The following is a 25946-nucleotide window of genomic DNA, read 5'->3' on the forward strand; positions in this document are numbered from 1 at the left end:
TAGAACAGCTCAGCCATGACAGCGCCCCTTGTGGCTTGGGTCTGCCAGGAGGGGTGGATAGAGAGATGTGTCCTGGCGACCCAACTGCTATGAGAGAGGGAGAACACACCTGAGTGAGTGACTCAGGGTACTCAGACCCATGGGACAACACATGAGGGTACGGTCAGGCCATGCGGGGCCCCTCCTACCCCACAGGAAAGGAGAGGAAGGGAATCGTACAGCAGAGGCCAGGCAACGGGCACTGCGTTTAGGATGTCCTGGCACACAGCAGCACTTTCTTGGACAGGGCATGCCAGTCCCCAGAGCTAAGGGGACTCCCAGGTTCTCCATGGTGGCCCCTAGCTGTCCTACCGTCCTTCTCATGAGTATCTGACAAAACACAGCCTCTACCATCAACAGTCTGCCAAAGCACAGCTCATGGAAAATCTGTATTACAGACTGTCTGGGTTTCCCTCCTAGTGGATGCTAAATAAATATTTGTGGAATCTTTTTGGATTTATTTAGGAAAAAAAAAATGTTTATTTTGCTAAATAAATATTTTCGAAATTGAGTCCTCTTTAACCCAGGCAGGCGGTCTTGTGAACATGCCACTCTCCGCTTGTGTGTCCTTGTGGTGACTACGGTCTCCGCTAGCTTAGGGGAGGGACACCTCGTACCTCTTATGCATTTGCTTTTTATTGTTCTCGTTGTGGAATATGTTACGGCCCTTATTCTAGAAATCACCCCCTTGAGTTTAGAAAACACCCAATACACAAAAGCTCCTATCCTGGCTGATTCTTGGGGCGGCGAAGGCAGGTTCACAAGTGTGAACTGGCCCAGATGACCCTTTCCCCGCCCCTTCCCGCCACCCCCCCACCCCCCCACTCTTGCTCTGACAGGTATTTAGAACAGGACCGACAGCTGGGAGGCCTTTCCTGCCTTTTGTTTTGGTTTTTCACGAGAAGACGTTTTGACCCGCACTTGGCCCTCCATGCATCATGCATACACAAGAGACTAGGAATATTATATGTGAGGAGGTGGGTGGGAAGGAGCTAGCTGGCAGCTTCCCAAGCCTGTGTATAATGGGGCTGGGGAGACACACCGAGGGCCAGCCGTGCCGCGGTGGCAGAGGAAGCGGGTCAGAGGGGAGAGGAGAGCAGCCCCGCCAGTGGGCCCTGAGTCACCCAGACTGGCCCCACAGAGCTGCTGTTGTCAGCTCCCAGCCCGGAGGAAGTGCAGCCCGAACAGCAGCAGACTGAGTCATATTTATTGAAGAGACCCTGGGAACAAAAGCTGTAGACAGGAGCCTGTGCGGGGGACGGCGTTCCAAAGGCTCTCACCACCCCATTAGCGCTGTCTCCCTGCCTCCAGTGGCTGGGCTACGTGGGACGCGGTTGACGAAAATCAGACACAAGTGCCACCTTCACATGGCCCTTCGGCAGGTGGCTTTAACCCCCTAGAACCAGGTGTGTTTGGAGATTGGCTTACCACTGACGATTCATGGTTAACATCCCCCGTAGAACAAGTCTATGTTTTATTCAAAAGATACTGTTCCTGAAATTATCCTGGGAATTGTGAAGCGTTGATTATTTAAAGTTTTAAATGGTGAAGAGCCGTTGGCAGCATGATTACGCTGCTATCGTAAAAGATCCTTTTCCAGACTCAGTTCTCCTCGGATGGAATCCCGCTGGGACAAGCAGAGGGATGGAAGGAGACGGATTTGGGGGCCAGACAAGTGCTTCTTCCACACTGCAGCAGAACCTCAGGCCAGTCGCTTGCCTGTGTCTCACATTTGTATTTTTTTTTTTTTTGAAAAGGAAAAGAAATACTTTCAAAATCCCAAATTAACCCTTGCTGAGGTCTCAGGGGTCACTTTCTCACCTGTACATAAGGGATTGGTGGGTGATTGCCAAGGTCTCTTCTAGCTTAACATTCTTTGATTTTATGTCTTACTCGTCTATCTGCCCAGGCAAATCAACATCAAATCTGTCTTCCCACAGCTCCATACCAAGTACCTCTATCTTCTTCTTCTTCTTTTTTTTTTTTTAATACCTGGTATTGAACCCAGGAGTGCTTAACCACTGAGCCACATCCATAGTCCTTTTTAAAATATTATATTTAGAGATAGAGTCTCACTGAGTTGCTTAGGGCCTCCCTAAGTTGCTGAGGCTGACTTTGAACTTGTGATCCCCCTGCCTCAGCCTCCGAAGCTGCTGGGATTACAGGCATGCACCACCACACCTGGCAGTGTCTATATTTTCTAAAAGCTGGCTATAAGGCAGCTCACAGCTGACCCCTGCATCACATGCACGTTCATTCTCCAACTTTACTAAGAAGAAGGAGTTCCTGGCTTTATAATAGAAGGCTCTGTGCATCTCTCCTGCCCCAGAAGACACGGGTTGGAGAATAGGTGGTAGCCAAGTCCCTGACTGAAGATGCACCCCTCTTCCCAAGGGCTTTGAAACAGATATTTCAGGCAAAATCAGAGACTTGAGAGTGTCTGACATCCCCCATGTTACCTGTTAGTATTCTCTGTCACAAGAAAACCATCCCAAAGTCCCGGGAAAAGAAAGTTCAATGTCTCTGGAATGTTTGTTCATTCCTGGTCGGACTCCTAACCTTCCATATTCAGCAACATCCAAATTCTATTTATTTCTTACTCCTTCATTTGACTTCACATACATCACTTACTTGAATACCTCTGGCTCCAGGGATTGGTCATTTGTGAATTCAGCTTTTGTTCAGGTCATTTCTAAACTCTTAACTACTGTGCAAGTACTCATGCCATAAACTCCAGACACTTTGCTCTCTTGCCTTGGGCATGTTCCGACTCATGTGTTTTTCTTACTGCGAGGACAGAACAATACACAGTCCCAAGTCAGAATGAAGAAGCAGCAGCCTCTAGCCAGTGTCTGGACTGAGGTTTTGAAGAGGTGATAACCAGCCACCTTGGTTGTGGGACCCCAGGGAACAAGAGTGGAAGTGTTGCTGCACTCTATTGGGATGGCCACACGACAAATCCTGCCTGTGAAGAAGGATTTGGTTTACCCGCTGAGGGCTTTAGGGGGCCAGTGACTGCATCTTTCAGTTCGCAAAAGTTGAGATAAGTTTAAGGGAACTTTAGGCATTTTGGAGTCTTTCTCTGTCACACAGGTACAAAAACAGCAACAGGTTTGTTCAAGAAAATGACTCTAAATTTTGTAAACATCTTGAAATGTGTAGAGGGACGCTGGTGCATGCCATCTTCTTTGAGCCTTACAGCCACTCAGTGTCTTTGACTGGTCAGAGGCCCATAGCCCCACTCCACAGCCAATGAAGGGGACCTCTGGGGCATTGAGCATGGGGCCCAAGATCAGAGGTGCTACACGGCAGAGCCAGAGCTAAGCATCGTGGCCATGGCATTGAACTTGCTCTTGGGCATCCAGCCAGAAATCTGGCCTCGCTTGAGGGAGGGCAGGCATGAAGGGAAGAAGGGGGAGGTAGAGATGGAAGGAAGGGAAGGGAATATTCCAGAAATTTTTCAACTGAAAAATAATTCACCAGCAGCATGCCTATATTTTGCTAGGCTCATTCTATTACTTCATTTAATAGTCATCATACCCTTGTGAGGAAAATGTTTTAATTCCCTTAGGATATTAAGACTTAGGTTAACGAAACATGGTCTAAATTACATAGTCAAAGGGGCAGTAAAGAAAAATATCTGGGTATAGAACACACATCTCAGACTCAGACACTCTGCCTTTCTATATTGTGTCACACCATGGACACCCAGGAATCCCCAGCGAAGTCTCCAGTTTTTAATCATGATGCCAATGAGAGCAGGAGGTGGGGGGCCCCACCTCACTTTGAATGGTGTCTGGCCCAAAGACTGGGCACTGGGATGCACATGAATTGAGGGAAAGGGAGGGGGAAGGATATGCCTCAACCAGGAAGTTGGCGTTGTCCAGCATCACAGAGAAGCATCCAAAAGGCAGACACAGGGCACTGGGAGAGCAAGAGAGCCACCAGACAGGGGCCGGGCAGTGCCAGAGCTCAGAAGGACCCCCTGAAAGCAAAAGAGACATTGGGAGCAAGGCGGCTGGGGGTGGTGGGACAAAGGCTTGATGCAGGGCAGGGCTGCGTGGGAGCAGAGAGGGTTCTGCTAGCTGCCCTGCCCGCATCGCAAGCATCCTGAGAACAAGTGCAAGCAGAGAGATCCGGCCCTTCAAGAACCACCTACCCAGCCGCCCCCACAAAGATATTACCCAATGCCAAGTAAAAGCCAAACAGCAACCAATTCAGGCCCCCGGATGATGAGCACTATCTCTGGAGCATAATGCTGGCCACCTCTGACAGTTACCTTCCTCTAGCTGCAGAGAGAAACCAGGGAACTGTTTGTATTGTCTGCAGTGCTCCAAGTACAATGCTGGGAGGTGTGATCACACTTCCCTTACTGGTTGCTAAGCATATTGTTACTAGGCAACAGCACTGAGATGATGCACAAGGCTGAAGTTCTAGGAGGTGTGCATGTCGGAGTGCACAGGCTGGGGAAGAGCTGGAAAGTGAAGTGGTAAGAAAAGTAGGCAGATATTATTACCCTGTGTACGTACATGATTACACGACCAGTGTGATTCTACAACATGTGCAACCAGAAGAATGAGAAGTTATACTCCATTTATGTGTGATGTGTCAAAATGCATTCTACTGTCATGTATAACTAATTAGAACAAAAAAAAATAAAATAAAGATTTATACTTTGAAATAAAAAAAAGTAGGCCCTGTTGATTTTGCTTCAACTGAGAGGTCTTGGCAAGTGCTGTTAAGTCTTGCAGAGGAAACAAGGCAGAGATCACAGGACTGCTGAATGATCAGGGTCGAATGAAGAACCATTTGAGTATTTGCAGCATAGGAATAGGGCCAGATTCTGCTTAAAATTGCTCCCCATGATCTTCAAATTGGTATAACCACTCTGGAAAGCAGTATGGAGATTCCTCAGAAGACTGGGAATGGAACCACCATTTGAGCAGCTATCCCACTCCTTGGTTTATAGCTGAAGGACTTAAAATTAGCATACTACAGTGACACAGCCACATCAATGTTTAGAGCAGCTCAATTCACAGTAGCTAAACTATGGAACCAACCTAGATGCCCTTCAGTGATGAATGGAAAAAGAAAATGTGGTATACATACACAATGTAATATTACCCAGCCCTAAAGAAGAATGAAATTATGGCATTTGCAGGTAAATGAATGAGCTAGAGAATATCATGCTAAACTGAATAAGCCAAACCCAAACAAACCAAAGGCCAAATGTTTTCTCTGATAAGCAGATTCTAATCCATAAGGGGAGGGGGGTAGGTGGGGAATAATGAAGGAACTTCAGATTGTGCAGAGGGGAGTGAGGGGAGGGGTGGGGCTGTGGGGATGGGAAGGATGGTAGAATGAGACAGACATTATTACCCTATATACATGTATGATTACACTACTGGTGTGACTCTGCACCACGTACAGCCAGTGGAATGAGAAGTTGTGCTCCATCTGTGTGCAATGTGTCAAAATGCATTCCACTGTCATGTATAACTAATTAGAAGAAATTAAAAAAAAATAAACTGCTCCCCAAGAGCATTACCTTCCAATAGACAGGTTTCAGGTATCAGGTTTCCACCTTCTAGGATTTTTGAATTTTTTTTTTTTCATATGCTACTCAGGTCTCCTTTTATCTAGAGATCATTTTATCTGAATTGGAAAGAAAAGCACCTTCAGTTTGTGAAACAAGACAGCCTTGCTATGATGTGAGTCTCTAGAAGCAAGCAGAATGGGACACATCAGGAGAAATGGTCTGTCAATCTCCATGGGCATCTAAGCAGACTGGATGATGCTTAGCATCAGAGATTAATGGAAGAGCATCCCTGGAAGACAAGAGGGTAGCAGAGACAAAGGCATGGAGATGGAAATAAAGGGTGTGCTCTGAAAAGAGGAGGTGAGGTCAGCATCACTAGAAAATGAAAGTAGAACAGAGAGCTCTGGACTGAATTATGACCCACAAAATTCATATGTCCCACCCCCAGTCTCTCAGCATATGGCTTCATTTGAAGATGGGCCTTTACAGAGGTGACTAGGATACTATGAGTTCATATGGGTCCAGGTCCTTTGTCCAATCTGACTGGTGACTTTAGAAGAAGAGGGCATTAGGACACAGACACACTCAGAGGGAGACTATGGAAAGATTCAAGGAGAAGACAACCATCCGCAAGCCAAGGCAAGTGGCCTTCCAAGGAAGCAAACCTGCAGACAACTTGACCTTGAACGTCCAACCTCCAGGACTGGGAGAAAGTAAAGGTCTGCTGTTGGAACCACGGGTCTGATGCTTTGTTACGGCAGCCCAAGTTGACTAACACAGGACTGTTGAGGAGCAAGGTTGGGAGAATGGGCCAGAGGAGAACCGCAGAGGAGTTGCAGGGTTGTAAATGTCAGGCTGAGGAATTCAAACATGAAGGGATTTGTAGATGCATTTTACTTATTAAACTTAATTAGCAAAAAAAAAAAAAAGTATTGCAAAACATAAAGTTCACGTATAGAGGAGAAGATAGGAGCTCACCACGGCAGGAGGCTGCAAACCACCAGCTGAGAGGTTCTGCTTTTTGTGGTTATGTCTACCGCTGGCTAGGACTTTTCAAGATGGTAACAAAATCATTTGTCCAGCCCTGGAGGACCACAGAGGCAGGGCATCTGGACCACCACAGCAAACAAGGAAATGGGAGCGACTTTCTATGTTAAGCCGAGATCAGAGAGTGAGTGGGTGGTGGCCCTCTTATCTCTCTGAGGGCTGTCGTAAGGAGCAGCCACCATCCTGGGCTATTGCACGGTGCAGTTCTAGCACTAGGGCCTGTGAGATTTCAGCTCAGTGAGAGGAACAACCTTCTAGCAGTAAGAAGCACCCAACAATGGTACACATGGTTGAGACGAGACTTTCTAGCAGGCACTGAAGGAAAATAAAACCTCTCTCCAAGAAGGAGTTCGCACTAGCTGACTTTGAGCAGTCCACCCTCTTCTCCCAAATGCTTTGTTCCCTGGGGACATTTCCAGTCCTTTGTGATGCTCCCTTTCTCTGGGACGAGAGGAGACTCTCTGTTACTTTCTCCTACGGCAGCATGGAGCCGAAAACAAAGAATTCTAGGAGAACAGACTCAACACGGGAACCCACACAGCCTCTTTCTTGGGCTCTTTCCCATCTGCAAATGGAACACTGGAGCTACAAGTGGAGAAGTGCTTCCGACACCCACCAAGGCCTTGAGCACCGGACATGTAGCTGAATCAGGTCCTCGACGCTGGGATCGCAGTGAACCACCCTTCATGACCTGTTGAATGGAGCCTAAAAGCTACGTGGAGAACTGATTACGTGCCAGATATTGCCCAGGTCACTAGACAGGGCTGAAAATGGATTTAAAGATAGGCAAGGCTGTCTGCAGGCTCACTCACAGACTGAAGGAGGAGGGTGCCTGCTGTGGCCACTAAATCTGACCCAGGCAAGAGGGGGGCCAGGCAGCCTCAGAGATGTGGTATGGTGAAAAGTTGGGGAGGACTTCAAGGTGAACATGAAGAAAGAGGAAGCAAGAGGGGACGAGGAACGCTTGGGTAGAAGAGATAGCTCTTCCGGCAGAGGAAGGAGAGGTGAAAACCATCTGGGGACCAGAGGGGAAAACCATCTGGGGACTGGCCAGGCTCAGTCACTTTGTAACCGGTAGCACGCGTATCTCCTGCTTCCCTAAGTTCCTGGACGCAGCCTGCAGCCCTCACTGCGGCCTCCAGGGCCCGGGCCCCTGGGTTCCAAAGAGCTGTTGGAGCTGCGGCTCCTGCTGCAGTTCTTCTTTGACTCACCCTCCCGTGAACGAGTCAGGCCTGCCGGAGGTCTCATTTGTTTCCCGGCCTACCTCTCCTCCATCTCCTCATTCACCAGAAAGTCAGTGCTCTGATTCTTTATGAATAAGTTACCCAGTCCCATAGTCGGAATGTCAGGTCTGTAGTTTGGGGAAAGCAGCCCTTCCCCTCACAAACAGCAGGAGCTGTCTGCACCCCACTTGGGCTCACTTTGCCAAAATGTCCGGGATGTCAGTTCCAGACGGTGGCTATTCTCCAGGCCACTGAGGCCTCCATCCCGGTGACGGGCCGCTCCTCACCGCCACCTTGCCACTTGCCTCTTCAGTCCACCCAGATGTCAGCACGGGGTTCTCTGCCTCAAGGACACAGAATCCTTATTTAAACACTTATAAGAGATGAGGAGGAGATGGAGACAGAAGTCCCTCTAGGAAGAAAAGTATTTGTGTAGAAATTTGCCCCATTAAAGCTAGAAGGTGAGGCTCCAGGAGCCGGGGTGGGGGGAATTAGTGCCTTGCTCTGTGAGAGGAGGGAAAGGCAGGAGGAGAGAGGGGCCAGAGGCGGGGTGACTGCGACGCACCCTCACATCACCCACTTCCCTCTCTCCTTTTCTCCTCTGTAGCCCACAAAATCATCAGTGTTCTGTCTGGTCTGTGACTTCCTGGGTCACTGGTGAAAGAGCTGAGTTGTGCACCTTGGAGTGACTTGGCTAAACAAGAGGTCAGTACAGAGACGGTGAGCAGGGAGTGCCCTAGAACCAGCAGAGATCACGATGGGGCCCTGGGGCTGACACCGGCTGAGGAGCTGGGGTTTGCCCCAAGTGTGGTCAGCTAGGCAAGGGGCACGCCCCACTGACCTTTCAGGTACACACATTTCTGTCCTCTAGTGCTGTGGTGGCCACCGATACACACAATAGCTAATGGATCAAGTACCTATTCCGTATAATGCATTATGAATGCCAATATCTCCTTTTAATCTCTGTAATATTGCTGTAGGAAAAACACGATTACCATGAGCATTTAGCAGGTAGGAAAGCTGAGCTGAGAGGGGCCGAGAAGGGCTGAAGGTCACATGGTTGGGAAGTAGAAGGGCCATGCCTTGAGCTTGAGTCTGATCCAAGCCTTACGGCCTGCCTCCCTGATAGACTGGAGAACTGCCTCAGTGAAAACCAATGTCCCCCCACCCCAAACCGGGAGACTTATTGATCCATATTTTAAAAAAGCAAAAATTTCAGCTCCAACTTTGTGCTGGGGCAGGGAGGCCCGGAGGGACATAGCAGAGCGGACACACAAATAATTGAGGGGACACACATGCCATTTTCCTGGAAAATGAAAGACAGGATCAGAAACCAAGACTAAGAGTCCTTTCTCCAATCTGAGACATGTACTCAGAGGGATTTTTTTTTTTTTTTTTTTTTTAGGAGAAAGGCCGGAATTCAGGGGATAATGGTAATGGTTAATGAATTAGGTACAAGTTGAAGGGCGGTTTCCAAGAGCACCTCTGTGGAGAAGCTGAACTGAAACCAGCTCAAGAACATCATGTGAACTGAATTCTCTCCAAGATGACGCTGCCATTTTATTAGACAGGTGTTCCAGAGATGCATCTTGCAGGTTTCTGGGACTCAGGTCATGTGGGGTCTGCAGGTCAGGGGATACCATTGGACCTGGAGGACACGGTGGCTTTGCTGGAGAGGAATGAGGGACAAGAAATGAAGACAGGCCTGGTGCAGAGCAACTGTGTTTGGAAGTCATGTGAGTGTTGAAGGGATGCAGGGGAAGGCTTGGCTGTGTTGACGGAGAGATCCGGAAGGAAAGGATCTGGAAGAAGTACAGGAATGAAGGGAAAAAAGTCAACAATTAAAAAAAAAAAAGAGGGATCAATCATAAAATGAAATTCCTGAGGCAGGCTTGGATACCAAAGACAGCACATTTCTTTGCCGGAGGAAAACATTCCTAATACAGCTCTGGGGGTGGCAGTTCCCTGAGTAAGAAGATTAGTAATTGCATTATTTTCGAGGCTGAGGAGCCCACCCTTCTGGCTGTGGGCCACCTCATCTCGTGGTGGGCTCTGCAATGGCCACCCCTTCCCCATCACCTAGACCTCTGTAGGTCAATCTCCAGAAGGTGGCCAGCAAGGGCCAATGCAAACCGCTCTTGGCTGGTTTTGGTTTGCTTTCAGCTCCTCTCTTGGTTCAGCCGACCCTCGTGGAACACGGTCTCCACTATGACCCATGAGGGGCAGGGGCCCTTGACTCTGTCCCCCGGATCCCACATCTAACTGGGAAAGTCATATCTAAAATATAGGGTACAGTAAGGCAGAAGGAAAGTCCCAGCAGACTCAGGGACAAGAATCCATTCAGGGGGAAGGTGGGAATCCAGGGGAGGGGTCCTGTCTGAGACGACACTGTGGACAAAGGCAATCCAGGCCAGCCGCCCTGGTGGTCAGGGCACCCGCCCTGGTGGTCAGGGCACCGTGGGAAGACAGATGGCAGAGTGTTTCAACCAGGATGGGCGTCAGAACCATCTTTGGAACTCTAGGAGCAAACCTGAGTGAAAGAGGGAGAAATGGCCATCTGAGTCCTTCCGTGGACAGGCACAGGAATGTGAGAAGGGCACCCCAGGGTGAGGGGCCTCAAATGCACACCCCCGAGGAAGGAAAGTGGAAAGGTAGCTGAGGTGCTGTCCTACAGGGCCTGTGCCCAGGTAGTTCCCAACCTGTCACCCTCAGGCCACCTGCCACCCTGTCAGATGTACAGTTCTCAGCCCCAGCCTCCACATGCTATCAGAAACCCTGGAGCTGGAGTTGTGGACTTGGGTTTCGAAGCTCCTCCAGGTGACTCTGAGACCTTGAAGAAGCATGACCCCCATTCTACACTGGAGGACCTTATGGCACTGTGTGGTCAGTGAAGTGGCCATCGCTGCCACCTGCTCCCCTGGGTCATCACATATGCTTTCCCTTGGGACATTCTCCACCTGAGTGACCTCATCCCAGGCCCAGGGTTCCCTTTGCCTGCATTCCCCTCACCAGCTGATGAGACTTTGTTTGAATCTGGATCCCTCCGATACCTTTTGTTCCCACAGGGACTGGAAACCATCTCCACATTTGTACTTTTTTTCTTAGGTATTTTCCCTAAAACTGCCTCAGATGTGGATGAACGTGCCCTGAGTGCAAGCTGTGAATCTCCACATTTGCTGGATTCGGAGGCAAAGGGCACAAAGCAAGGCCCCTGCCTTCCCACCACTCCATTTAGCAAGGCGTGTACTTGCGAAAAATAATTTTTATCTCAAGAAAACATGTGCCAGGCACAACTGGATGCAGCAGCCAAGTGCTCTGGGAGGGGGCAGGGGAGGCAGAATGCCAGCCTCTGTCCTTGCCCAAGCCCTCAGCCTCCCCCAGAGCCTTGTCCTGGACATCCTCTGGCTTCAGCATTCCCATGCAATTGCCCTTCCAACTCTCAGGCAAAAACACATGCCTGGCCACCCCCGAGCTTTCCAGGTAGGTGTGCTCTTTGTGGGTTCCCCATCCTGTGGAGTAAGCACGTCCCACCCTCCGTGCCTCCTGCTGGAGGCAGGTCTCATCTTGCTCAGCTGGCCAGGCCCGCTGTTCTCTCCACGCCCCTCTTGCAAACACGAGTACAGGGGAAGAAAGCAGAAAGTGGGCTCTTCCTTGGGACCAGCCCTGATCACCAGCCTGTCTGGCAGCAGGCAGCAGGCACTGTGGACCTGACCATGCCCCTGGAGGGCTTGACTTCCTGTGGCTGTGCACAGGCCCGGCCCTGCCTGCTGCCCTTGGCCACACCCCAGAATGCCTGTTTGCAGATCTCCCACCCAGAGCTTCTCTGTGCTTGGCACAAGCACTCCTCTGGCCCAGGGCCAGCGTCCTCCTTTCCAAAACAAAACACTGACTCTCCTCTGCATGAAAACTCGTACAGCTCCATATCCTATCCTACACATCCCACAGCTCCCTGATGCTGGAGAATAATGTCAATGGCAAGCCACCGTGATAGAAGGCCTGTCTGCATCCCGCCAGGATTATTCCCACCATGGTCCTGCTAGATCCAAGCCCCCTGGGCTGTTCACAGCATCCCCAGTAGACCTGCAGGGTCCTTCTATCCACTGCCCGGGTCACTTCTATCCACTCTTCACCACCTTTCCTCATCTGTGATGCCTTTTGAGCCTTGCCTTGGGGACACTGGTAGCTCTGGCCTGGTGGCTCCATGGCATTTGCACCGCTGTCTGGCAGCACAATTGGTTTTCACGTGACTGCGTGCATGGCTATTTCATCTTGAGGGGAGTTTCCTGCTCCCCTCTGCATCCCCAGTGATCAGCATAGCTCCTGATCTGTAGTAAATACAGTCATCCTTGGTGTCCACAGGACACCGGTCCTGAGACCCCATCCCCCACGGTGGATAACAACCCCATGGATGCACAAGTCCCTTGCCTTATATAAAATGGCACAGTATTTCCATATTTGCATACCTGTATACATCCTCCTGTACATTCAGCTCATCTGCATATTACTTATAATACCTAATACAGTGTTTGTGCTACGTAAATAGTCCTTACACTGCATTGTTAAAATAGTAACAATGCAGTGTAAGGAAAACAAATGTGCACACCTTCTGTACAGATGTGAACATCGTAGGCCCCGTTACATCCACTGTTGGATGAACTGGCAGATGCGAAACTCATCAAAACAGAGGGCTGACTGGAATCGTGGGTCACCAGACTCACTGCTTCAAAGCCACCAGCTCCACACCCCTGAAAAAGGAAGCATGACTTTGGGGAAGAGTAAGGGCTTTTTCCTTGCAGATGTTCAAAATCCAGGGAAACATCCACCTGGAGGACAGGTGGACACTCTGACACAGCTTGGAAGGACTAGCTGTCACTCCACTGGAACACACTCAGTTCTACCGAGAAGTGGACTAAAGTCCTGCAGAAAGGATCTGGATGCTCATCTGATCCATGCACATCTGAAGCCCTAGTTCCAACCCCCTTCCCCGCCCTGGAACAGGAAGGGGTCCCGGCCCTGTCCACACTGCCCTTTGCAGTTGCTCCCCCCACCGCAGCTCCCAGCACCAGCTTCACAGGAACCTGCCCTTCAAGCTGCTTCCCTTCTTCTCCCTCAGGGTCTGAGCCGTTAAAAGTCATCTCTGGAGAGTGGGACTAGGCCTGCCACTCTTTCCTGTCTGGCCACAGCTCCCTTCTTATCTTCTTAACTGATATTCTTCCTCTTTGCTTGGCTCACTCTCACCCCAGACTTCAAGTTCCCTTTGCCAGCTCCCGTAGTCTTCTCGGGGAGGACCAAGGGGAAGAAGGGGAAGGGAGTCTCTCTGTGGAAGCTGGTAGTGAATCATGGTGAGTTTGGTCCCTGAGATGACCAGACTATCCCATGCCGAGGCGGGAGAAGGAAAGGGGCCTGGGGAAAGAGCAGGGACTCAGTGTGGACAGGACCTGAATAAGGCAAACCCAACATCCTTGTGTGAATCACAGACACAAAGGTCCTCTCCAGTGACAAAGAATCTGAAGCTACATCACTTGATCACCGAGTTTTGACCACATCCAGAAACTGGGTAGCCTCAGGTTCCCCCATTTTAAAGGAACATAGTCAAGATATATGAGGCAACAGAAAATGCATCTTCTAAACTGTAACCACAAATCTGTTTTAAAAACTCTTTTATATACAGTTCTATGAAATGTAAGTTAAAGGCTAATGCCAGTTTTCTAAGTGGATATTAGAAAATCTTTTTTTAGCATTTTTTATAACTTTATTTTATTTATTTATTTTTTATGTGGTGCCGAGGATCGAACCTAGTCACCTGTGCTAGGCAAGCACTCTACCCCTGAGCTACAGCCCCAGCCCCCAGAAAATCTTGACTAAAGAGGGAAAGACTGCCGTGGCTTTCCACTCACTGGTTTACTGGCTTGCATCCCTTTTCTTGTTCATTCATTCATTAGTCTGCTTGTCCATCATCCATCTGTCTGTCATCCATCCATCCACCCACCCACTATCCCTCCATCCATCCACATCCACATTCTTCTATCCAACACCCATTTGTGTTTCAATGTCACATATGGTAAAATATAAGGTAAACCTCTCCTTCCCTAACTATCTGTCAAAAATGAGGAATTCTATAGTCAAATCCTTACAGATCTTTCATATTATGGGTTGCTTTCTCAACTGCTTTATTTTAAACAAAAATAGACTGGGGAAAAAATATTGCCTGGAACCACTTCAGTAGTTTTGCTAGTTTGGGGTGCTTACAAAGGTCATTTGATAGAATGGTTTTGTCTTTTTTTAAGGAGGTGGGGTACTACTATGATAGAGATTCAGTGACTTTTATCAAAACTAATGCTAAATGTCATAAACCTATAGAAGGGCATTTTGTAAAAGCAATGAACTAAGTGGTTAGATTGTGGGCATCAAAAATAAATAACCTCTTTTTTGGGGGGGGGCACTTGGGATAAAAATAAAAACTTTCTAAAAAATTGTAATAGACATCTCTCCAAAGAAGACATACAAATACATGAAAAGAGGCTCAATATCATTAGTGACCAGGGAAACACAAGTGAAAATCATGATACACTTCATCCCCACTAAGATTCCTTTTTGACTAAAATCAAAATCACAGACAACAAAAAGTGTCAGCAGAAATGTGGAGAAATTGGACCCATGATGCACTGCTCATGGAGATAGAAGATAATGCAAATGCTGTGGAAAATAGTTAGGTCATTACTCAACATGATAAGCACAGAGCTACTATGTGACCCAGCAACTCCACCCCTATGTATATAACTAAGAGAAATGAAAACAAAAAACCTTGCACATGATTGTTCATAGACGTATTATTTATAATGGTTAAAAAGAGGAAACAACACAAAAGTTCATCAGTGAATGAAAAGGTAAATTAAATGTGGCATATCCATACAATGGAATATTATTCATCAATGAAAAAGAGTGAGGTGCTGATAAATACTATGACATGATACATAAAAGAAGCCATTCACAAAAGGTTATTTACATGGAATGACCAGAAAAGGTTTTTCCATAAAAATAGAAAGTAGATTAGTGTTGCCAGCAGCTGGAGGGACTGACTGCTAATGGGACAGAGTTTCTTTTGGAGTGATGAAACATTTTGCAATTAGTAATGTGATGATTGCACAATCTGAAAAACCAATGAATTGTGCATTTTTACAGGGTAAATTTTATGGAATGTGAATTATTTCTCAAAAAGGCTTTTATTAAAAAATAAATACCTTCTGGATTAATAAGAAACAGCCAGTTCTCCCTAGACTACGGGAATGGAGGTATGTGCAGAACCAAGAGCTGATATAGGAGGGCCCTAGTGTTGAGATGGATGCTGGCATCACAGACGGGCAAACTGCTCAAAGCCATCCATATCAGGGAGCATTGGGGATGCAGTATTTTTAAGATAATGTATTGTTTTATGTTGTATGTGATTTAAAAGGTCCATCACTAAAATAATATATAAAATACTATCCTAACAAGTTTACATATTCAAATTAATGTTTTTCTTTTTTTAAAAGCCGTCCTTATTAGGAGAACACTCAGGTGCATGCTGTATACATTGAATGACGCCCAGGTGTCTGGCACCAGGCTACATCCTGGGGCAGCGATCATGGCCATCAGAACAGTGTGGTTCTGTTGTCCACTGGGCTTTCAGCCTGGAATTAAAGAGGAGCCCAAGTTTATGGCCATGGGTATGATTGGTCTGTAATGCTGAGAACATCTTATAAGAGGCCTTCCTAATCTTTATGGGTCACATGCTCCTTGGAGAGTCAGATGAAAGCTATGAACTTTTGCATTTGCCCAGAGGTTCATGTATACAGTCTCCTAACAATATATACAAACCCCAATAATGGTATACCCCCAATAACATAAACGATCTCTTAACAATGCATACAGCACCCCAAACATTACATACAACCTTCCAATGATGTACACTACTCCTCACAATGTATATAACCCCACTTCAACATTTATAGTCCCCCCATAATTAATGGAACCCCTAACAATGTATACACCCCCCCTCAACATAGACCTCATAAGATGACCCCAGGGGCCACTATGGAGAGGAGCTAAGGCATCTCCCCTCCCCACTTCAGCTCTGGATGGGTCTATTCTCACCTGGTTTATATACGGGGATTCCACCCACGATCTGCTTTGAAGAAAGCTTTCCTCTTGTTAAAAAAGTCCCCAACCCTCTTATCGTGTACACAAATGAGAATCCTAAGGCTCACTCAGGCTTTCTCAGGTGACCCATCCGGGCGAAGGAGAGTCAGGTAAAGATGGAGGCAGAGGGCCCAGTGGTCACACTGGGGACAATGGAAGCCTCCCCTATAGATGAGGAAGTTAATGCGCATGGAGTGTTTTCACCTCCTGGGAACGGAGGAGCTGAGGGCTCAGAGTCCAGGGACCACAGCGGCGAGTCTGTGCACACTGCTAGGTCAAAGTCCAGGTCACTAAAGCCTTGCTTCCCTACCCCCACGAGTCTCTCTCCTGTTTTCCCACTGCAATTTCACCCTCAGTTGGGGTGAATTTCACTCCCACCCGCTTCCTGTCTCCTGTCATTCACCAGGGCCCAGAAGGGCTCAAAACCAGAGGACAAAAGAGAAGAGAGAGCAGGACCTCACAGACGGGGAGACTTGGGGACAGATCCATGACTCCTCTCTGGGCTACCGGAAGTCTCCGCCTTCAGGAGGGGTTAGGAGGGCATCCTGTCCCTGGGGTGAGAACTCAAGAGGCTTGGGATACGGTCCTTGCCTTGCCGTGTGGATGTCGCAACTGGCCTGTTGTGACGCTCAGTGCAGGGAATGCGGAAGAGGCTGAGGGTGTCTGTGCAGGTGAGCAGGCTGAGTGTGCAGCGGGGGCGGGGTCCTACCTCTCGGCCCAGGGAAATGGCATCGTCTAGCCCCGCAATTTGAGGACAGAAGGAAGGAGAACAACAGGAAAAGTGTTTCCCTGTCTTGGGGGAATTTAGCAGCAGGCTGAGTTGATATATGTTGGGAGTTCAGGGAACACAGAGAAGCCTGGAGGCTGCAGTGGAGCTGGGGTTTGAATGGGTGGGCCTGCCACCGAGTCCTGAGGGACGAGTCTGCAGGACTGGGGACTGGGGCACACAGACAGGGGCGGTGCTCCAGGCAGGACCCAGGACTCTGCAGAGGTTTGGTGGTCACCAGGGAGCGCAGCAGGCTGGCTGGGGTAAAGGGCTTCCTTTGGAAAGTACAGGGACATTGGGTTAGAAGGGGATATTAAAGTCAGGGTAAGTTTAAGGGAATCTAGATCTGACTAGAGGCACTGGGGAACTTTCGAGGGATCCGAAGAGAAGCCCTTAGGAACTATTTAGTAACATGAGGTAATAAGGCCTGGGCTTGAGTAAGGAAGGAAGGAATGAGAGGCATGAAGAAAGAATCTGTGGGACTTAGTGATGGGCAAGATATGAGCAGAGAAGAGCAAAGGCAGAGAGGTAAGGGAGAGACAGCCATGGTTTTCGACCCAGCCTGCGGGAGAACAAGCACTGCAGAGGGAAAGGCAGATTGCAGGAGGAGGACATGCTCTGGGGAGAGAGAAAGACAGGTCTCATTTCCAAGCTGCAGCATTTAAGATGAGCTTCTCAAGGGAGGCCGAGCAGGGCCTGGGGGAGGCAGAACCTGGGAGTCATCAGCACCCAGCGCCTCCAAGGTGAGGCCCCCGGAAAGGGACTTAGGTGTGAATCGAGAACATGGAAGAAAGAGAGAATTCAGGAGAACTGGGAGATTACCTATAGAGCCTACACCGCTTGATGTTCCCACGAGCCTATAGTTTTCTAATTCGTCCAAAGAACCAACTTCGGCTCTGAGAAAGTAGAAGCTTCCAGTTGATACACAGAAACCATCCAGACCCCACGATCAACCCAAGCCACACAATGTGTTCACTCTCAGGACCTGAGCCACTGCGAAGTCCCTTATCCAGCAAGCGCAAGCTCCCGACTCTCCAATCCACTCCGCACCACTTCCTGAATCTGACGGAGGCCCCTCCACCCAAGGCAACAGCTCCAACAGCTCTCCACCGCTTTCCCGATAAAATCCCGTGGTGTCCCACACTCCTCCGCCTCCAGATCCAGGCCACCTCACTTCCACCCTCATTTTCTGTTGTCATTTGCCATCTTGGGCTCCGCCCCAAATGAGTCACTGAGACCAGGCCTTTCCACCTCTCTGCTTTTATTTACACTCTTCTTTGACCACATCAGCCTCCCAAGTCCCCACAGCTGAATCCTACCTGTCCTTTCAGAGCTTTCCCAAATGCCACCCCTCATGAGGCTCTGTCCCATTCCTTAACCAGTCTTCCTGTCGTCTAGTCTCCTAGCACCCTGTGCCCCTGTAATGCCACTGCAAATTCACACATTGCCAGTTATTCACCTCCACGCACTGCTTCCCATGCCAGACTGTAAACCTGCGAGGACAGACAGACTCCTTCAAATTTGGATGAAAAGATGGAACTCTGAGAGTACAGGGGAGGGACACTCAATGAAGGCCCAGAATGAGTTTCCAGGAGGAGAGGACAGTTCAGAGCAGTTCCATTACCTGGAAAAATCAGTCAAGACTCAGGCCCGCACATCATTCTGTCCCCAAACTCTTTCAATTCCCTGAGCCAACTCCTATGGGGGTTTTTTTTGGAGCATCCTCACACAAGTAGTGTATTTCTCTCAAGGACCCCATAAAAGAGGTGGGACAAAGTCTTCATTTTCAAACGTGAAAGGGAGGCTTAGAAGAGTAGAGACACTCAAGGTCACACAGCTAGCAGGCAGAAGAAGCCAGTGCCCAGGCTGTGAGCAGGACCTTCCTTCCACTTCCCAAGAGAGCCCCGCCTGTGGCTGCAGTGGAATCTGGGGCTCAGGAATGGGAATTGTGGTGAGTCCCTTGCAAAGGCCTCAACTGACCGCTCTGTACATCAGCACCAACCACCTGTGCCACAGCAAGGGGACAGACCGGATGCTGCCAAGAGTGCAGCAGAATCAGCTCTCTTGGAACCTGTAAGAAGCAGGCCCTTGGGGTGGTGGGTGGTGAGGCCCCATGGAAAGACTCTAGAGCTACACACTCCTGCAGAACAAAGAGGAGCTTTGGGTGCCTGAGGAAGTGGTCAGGAGAACAAAGCACACTAACTAGAAACCAGGACAAGGTGTGCTACCTCCTCGAGGGGCCAGGACTGCAGCCTGGCCTGTCCCACGCAGCTGGGACAGGAACCCCTGAAGATCAAAACCACCCTGGGTGCAATTCCCAAAGGGGCTGAGAGAGCCTCCTGAACCCTGTGGGCACCAGAGGGACTGCCCTGGCTTGGGGAAGTCTCAGAGAGTCAGGTGGAAGACCCGCCGCAAGAGAAAGAGCGTGGAAAATGGAGAGCCCTAAGCCTGGGTGGGAGAGCTGGCCCGCTGTGGAGGGAGACCTGTCCTGTGGTCAGTGAGTGATCTTCTTGTTGCCAGACTCTGGGGGTGGGGGCTCAGAACATTAAAAGGAAGAGACAGCTGGAGAGAGGGGGGAAATGTTAGCGACCCTAGCCAAGATGCAAAAGGGGAACCCTCTTCCTTCCATGGATGTTGGTGGCTGTGGATCTTGGCTCCAATCCCGCCCTAACATGGGGAAAAGGGAAGAGCTGGAGAAGACCCCAAAACCTAGAGCAGTGCCCATCCCTGCAGCCCACCTGGAGAGTCTCTTAAAAATAAAACCATGCCGTTTTCTTCATCTGCCCATTGCGTCTAGGTAAAAAGTGCATCAGAATATGCAGCCTGGAGTCTGCTCTCTTAATCAAACTGTCATCGTGAGTAATAATTATACCTTGGGAAACAGCAGAGTGACTCAAAAAGCCGTCCCCTCCCCCAACCCACCCCCTCACACAGCTCAGAGCTTTGCACACAGTAATGAAGAGGCCCAGAAAGGACAGGCACCATTTTCTCCTGTCAGCTCTCTGAATACTTTCAATGATCACTGGGGCTCCAGTTCCTGATGGGCATCGCTGGACAGTGTCTTTGTTGGCTAAAGAGTCAATTAGGCCTGGCTATTCCCAAGGTGCAGTGGACTGGGAGGGGGACGGGCAGGAGTAAATACTGTTAAGTGCCTGATGTGTGCCCATGAGGCAGCTCCCAGGGAAGATGTCTTTGCCTCCAAGAAGGTGACCCACAGCCTTAGGAACCAAATAACTAACTAACTGAATAAATAAATAAAGTGCTTCCCACAAGCTCAGATCCAGCTACAAGCCAAAACAGAACAGCTAACATTCACTCGGCACCCACCGTGTGCCTGTTACTGGACTGAATGTTTCATGTGCAGCTGAGGGTATTAAACTGTGAATAGGCCCTCTGGGTGCGAAAATGTTGAAATAATAGTCTGTACTCATTGGTACATGTCACAGCCCCCTGAAGACCTGCCTCTTCCACCCCCATAGTCCCCCTGATCTGGCACTATTGGGGTGATCCTGAAACAGCAGAGTGCCTGTCCCATCTGCTTAGGGTCATGCTAGTGTCATCTCTGGTGTGTGCCCCCGGTGTATACTATCTCACCCCAGCCTTACCAAAGCCCCATAAGATAGGGATATCTTACAGATGAGGAAACTACAGCTAAACGACCTGCCCAGCGTCATACAGAGAGTCCCAGGGCTGGGCCTGGAACCCAGGCATGCTGATTCCTAGCCTGGGCTGTTGACCACTGGCCTGCTTAGGAGGGAAGCACACATGAGGCTGGTAGAGACTGTGCCCCTGCTCTCGCTCCTGTGCCCTGCAACTGGTCTGTTCTACGAGGAATGGTCATGAAGCCAGACTGCTCAGTACCCTACCCTCAAACAACTGACTTCTGCTCCTGTGATCTCCCCCGTGTAACCACCATTCACCCAGGAGGCCAGGCCCACATGGCGAAAACTAGATCTGAGAGACCCCACACGCGGGTCCACGGGGGGACCACCATATCCCCTCCCCTAGCCTTAACAGCATCTTTAGGGATGTGGAAATACTGTTAGCAGGGACAGGGATATAAGCTTCAGGGGAAGGGTTAGGACAACACAGGGAGTCTCTCAAGGAAGGATGGTGATGCCAGGAGAGTCGCACACAAGAGCTTGTACCCCAAAGATCTCTGAGGTGGACACAGCTAAGTCCAGGACGAGACAGGCTGGTCCTGGGTAGAGGAGAAACAATACCTTCAGAAGTCCTGTGTGACACCTGCCCTGTGCCCCATCCACACTCACTACATGCCTACTGCCACATCCTTTAGAAATTTTCAAGGTTTCTAGGCTGCCTTCAATGAGTGCTTGCCTAAAACCCGTGACGCGTACTTTACTCAGCAGCACTTACCAATACCTTGGCCATGCCAGTATGAATGCCACACCTCATTTGAATGTTTTGCCAATGGGGCACCTCTAACTATCTCATGGCACAGAGTCTTTCTGAACACTCTTGGCAAATGCTGCCCTAAAAGACTAGTGTCAAAAATACTTATTGCTGGGCAGGGGGATGGGGAGATTTACCACTGGAAAGAGGGACACTTTATAACCCAGCAGTTCCCACAAGGTAGACACACTTTCCATTTCCTCTTTCTCTTAACAGACTCTAAGTCCCTCCAGGATCCATTTCAGGAAGCCCCTAATTTGTCCTTACAAATGGTCTTATTAAAGTCAAAGCCTGGTTTACAAGGCACCCTTCCTCCCTCTGTCCCAGAGCTCCACTTTTCTAATAAGGAGCTCATTATAAAACTACGAATAATCAAAGCCTCATTTTATGAAGAATTTGTCAGCATCAGGCATTGTTAGGCGTCTGATGTGGATTCTCCTTTAATTCATTCACAGTTCCCTTCAGCTAACTGGGCTTTGAGTCATTCCCACTTGGCCTACCTGCCACCCTCCAAGGACAAGCCTAGGTATCTCCTCTTCTTGAAACAGGCCATGTAGATGGGTATTGTAGCCCTGAGAAAATAACACCAGCTCCCTCCCTTGCCCAGGGACTATCCCCCCAATCAGGAACAACCCTACACATATTCCCCCAACACTTCTGAGGGCTTCATGGATCAAAATCAGGGAGCCCAAGCACTCTGTGGGTGCTGTTTTGGTCACCCTCTGTGAATGTGTCATAAGAATTAATATGGACCACTTTTTCCATAGTGCACTATCACCCATCCTCCCCATAAGCAGGAGCTGAGGCTCAGAGAAGTTAACTGGTTTCCACGAATTTGAATCCAGCCCTAGAGGGCCCTGAAGCCCAGTTTCTTTCTGAGGCACCACCCTCCTCCAGCTCTATAGACAAATGAGCTGACCAAGGAATTGATTTTCTTCACTACCATCATCATCTTTATCATCATAGGTCACTCAGTGATGGAACTCCAAAATGGAATCCGGGAGAATTTGGATACAAGATAAATGTATCCTGAGACGGTCTCAGGGCAGCAAGGCAGTTCCCGGTTTTGACTTCCCAGAAGAACTCCAACTTAGAGAAAGGTTGCCAGACAGATACGGGACACCCAGTTAGATCTGAATTGCAAATAAATGGTGAATAAGCATTAGTATGGGTATAAGTATGTCCCAAATTTTTGAATTGACATACTGAAACCAAATATTCAAATATGCTTATTTGAAATTAAATTCTGAGTGTCCCATGTTTTTATTTGCTAAATCTGGCACCTTCATCCCAGAGTTGAAGGCATGCTGGGAAGTCTCATGCTGGGCTCCAGGTCCCAAGCTTTGCTCCAACAAGAGTTGCCATGGCAGCCTGAGCATGCCTTCAGAGGCTCTGGGGAGCTGTCTCAATTTACCTCACAGCTTCCCCTCGCCCCTGCGCTCTCTAGGCTCCCAACTAACCAAGCTACTTTCAGTTCCACCATTTGTCAAGCTGCATCTAACTTGCTGCTTTTGGCCTCTGATATTTACACTTCCCTCCTCTGTGCCGTCTTCTTCCCCCTCTTCCTCTTTCCTGGCTAATTCCTATAGATCCTTCAGTCCTGACTTACAGCCACTTGTGCCAGGAACCCTTCCTGGCCATCCCTGACTGGCTCTGCTCTCCCACCCAAGCACTGGATTGATTGCACTCTGCCCCTTCCCATGGCATGCCCTGCTCTTCCCCACTCTGTCCTGGCAAGCAAGGGACATGTCAGACTCACCCTGCCTTCCTGCACCTAGCCTCAGCACCTGGTTGCAGGTGAGAAGCCAGTAAGAGAATGAATGAATGCAGACTGTCCTGCCAAAGTTGGGTCTTCTGAGTGACTGCTTCCTTTCTCTCTTCTGTCCTGAGTCACTTTTTCATTGCTGCATCCTGCTCTCCCCTGCCCTCCTACCCCCAGCAGTGCTTAGGTAGCAACAGCCCTTCAGGTGAGCAGAGAACAGCTAGGACATGGGGGAAACTCCTGGCACCCCTTACCCTGTTCACGCTCTCATGAGGCCAGCCTAGCTGCAGGTCTGCCTAAACCTCTTCTGCCTCTGTTTTCCAAGTCCTGCTGTCTAAGGCCACCCCTAGGTCCCAACTTGGTTCCTTAAATGATCTCAGTTGGAGCTTGCCCCTTGGGAGTGGGGACATTCTGGTGTCATATGGCCCAGGGTTAGGGCAGGTGGCAGCGTTTGGTGGGTTTCAGAACATCACCCATATGCTCCATATTCACCCACCCAAAGCTTTGCCCACGCACAGCCTGACAGCAGGAGCAAGCAGCCCAGAGCTTAACCCTTGAGGGGTATTTGGAAGACAGCTTCAGAAAGAACCGAGCACACACACCAGGAATTGGGAGTTAGGCTTGAGTCCCCCTTGCAGTGCCCAGCCTGCTTCCAGTCAGAGCTCTGGGTTCAGAAAACTGGGAGGGAGACAAGAAATACCTGGAAGAGTGGAGTGGGATGGGGTGGGTGAAGAATGTGACCCCAGGGGGTGCTGAAGGGCCGGGAGAATGGAGCAGGGCGGGGCAAGGGCCGAGGTCCCAGGCAGGAGCTGAAGTTGGATTCCCAAGCCCCCAACTGGCTCTCGGCTCTGGCTCTGACCTTTAGAGGCTCAAGCTTTCCGTCCCTTGGTGCCGGTGGCCCCAGCTCCCCTGTCTAGGTCAAGAGCACAGAAAGGGAAAACACCTTTGAGACTCAAATTAACTCCAAAAATAGAACCTCTGGCCCCCAGCGGAAGGCCAGAGAGCTCGGGGCGTGCGCCGCACCGCGACCCCCACTCTCTGGGTCAGCCGCGCGTCTTCCTGGAACCCCTAGATTCTGGTGCCAGGTACCCCGACGCCGGAACTGCCGCCCGCTCTCGCCCCTTCCACCCGGTCAGTCCTCCGAGTCTCCACCCGGCGCTGAGCCGCGAATCGCCAGAGGAAGCTCACCCAGAGCGAGGCGCGGACTCCGGAGACCGCTTCCCGGGCGCGGCCAGGTGAGTCGGGGGCTGCGCAGGTTCAGGTGAGTCGGGGTCCGCGACAGGTACGGCGCGGCGGCTCCGGAGGCTGTGGCTGAGTAAGAGGGCTGACAGGTTGGTGTTTTCCCCCTCCTCCTCCCAGTCGTTAACCACACCCCTGCCGCTCTCCTCCCCACTTCCTTAAAGGGTGGGGTGTGCAGTCGGTGCCTGCTCCTGCCTCTTACCATAAACTCTGAAATAGACGCTGCCGCCAATTCCCTGAGCTGCCGGGCTGACCTGGGGCCATCTCTGCCGCCCCCCGGACCCAAATGGGCTCCGCAGGAGCCCCCGGTTCCTACCGCCTCTCCCTCCTCCTCCCACTCCTCCGGGGGCCGTTTGGAGTGGAAGAGGGTCACCTGTCACGCTCTCAGCACCCGTGTCCCAGTCTCTGCATCCACGCTAGGCTCAGCCCCCTTGCAGGAAGGACATCAGGTGAATACCCAGGGCGCTGTCAAAACTGGTTCAGTTCCTACCTAAATGCTAAGGACAAGTGCCTGAGCTGAGACTAGCAGGCTCAGAGGCGGGAAGCGTCAGAGGAGACAGACAGTTTTCTCCCGGGGTCCCTCCCCATGCCAGTTCACTTGGATAACTAAAGAAAGGGTATGGTCACCCGGTTACTCAGGACCGTGGGATTTGAAGCAGGGACTCAAGGGCAACTTGCAACACTTCTTTCACACCTCTGGAAAGATCCCAGACTTTCTCCAGAGTGGGAGGAGGTGAACTGGACTCTGCAGAAGGTCAAAATGCAGGCATGCACTCATTGTCACCCACAGTTTCAGAGTTCTTCTTCAGAGTCCCTTCCCCACGACTCCAGAAGTTGTGTCATGCTGCTCAGCCACCTGTGACAGCCAGGCATATATGGCTACTTCAATGATATTTCCTCCCTGAACTGAGTAGATCAGACAGCCCAGGAGAGCAAACAGAAAACTGGCTTTTGGCAAACATGTCCGGGATGTGACCACTGCGCTAAGGAAGCACTCATGCCACATGATTGCCTTGAATTCTCCCCATTTTCTGAGACTAAAAGGCAGACTTGATTGTTAACAAAACCAGAAAGTCAACACTTTTTTTCAAAGCATATCAGTGGACAACCAGTGGCTTTTCCCTGGATGCTACTCTGCATCAACTGGATATCGGGTGCCTGAACAATGTGCCCCATGGTGGCACTCAAAACCCATTGTATGCAGCTGCTGGATTCCTCTCCTTGGTCATTATGCTCACAGATTTGTCACACTCTGTGCAATCACTTGCAGTCTTAAAGATAAAGCTATGGCTGCCAGTGGTCAAAAACTTGTCAGGTCGGAGACTTTGACTAGGACTTGGAGAGACAAGGCAGGTGTATAGGGCAAGCTGAAAGTAGGAAGGAAGGTGCTGGGACGTTGAGGTGGTAACTGACAACACGGGCCCGGAGACTCCAGAGGGCATCAGGAGGTAGATGGCCCTCCCATCCTAGCATACAAGGATGAAGGCTGAAGGCCAGGTGCTAAGAAAGTTAGATCCCTGAGTGAGGTTCTGAGAGTCTGCGGGAGGGTAGATGGTGCAGTGGGAATAAGACCAAAGCCAATGGGACCACTTCATGAAGAGGTGCGTGTGTGTGTGCTGCCCCTATGTGGCCATGTGGGTTAACTACAACTTCATCTCCACTGGACCTAATTCAGGGAGATTTCAGATGGCTTTCAGCAGTTGTTCAATTCTTCAGAACTTCTTTGTAGCTCCAAATCTA

At 49.8% G+C, this 25946-nt stretch overlaps 1 protein-coding gene across 2 annotated transcripts in view; it reads right to left on the minus strand.

Moving 5' to 3' along the window:
* Positions 1-24285, minus strand: part of Ptk2b (protein tyrosine kinase 2 beta) — a 107077-nt gene extending 82792 nt beyond the window's left edge. For both annotated transcript variants that reach the window (XM_076853538.1, XM_076853536.1), the window contains exon 1: positions 24156-24285. The gene's annotated coding sequence lies outside the window, so the exon portion shown is untranslated. The remainder of the gene's footprint in view (positions 1-24155) is intronic.
* Between the last annotated feature and the right edge of the window lie 1661 nt (positions 24286-25946).

This window comes from Callospermophilus lateralis, chromosome 4 (genome assembly GCF_048772815.1).
Source record: "Callospermophilus lateralis isolate mCalLat2 chromosome 4, mCalLat2.hap1, whole genome shotgun sequence".
NCBI classification, from domain to species: domain Eukaryota; kingdom Metazoa; phylum Chordata; class Mammalia; order Rodentia; family Sciuridae; genus Callospermophilus; species Callospermophilus lateralis.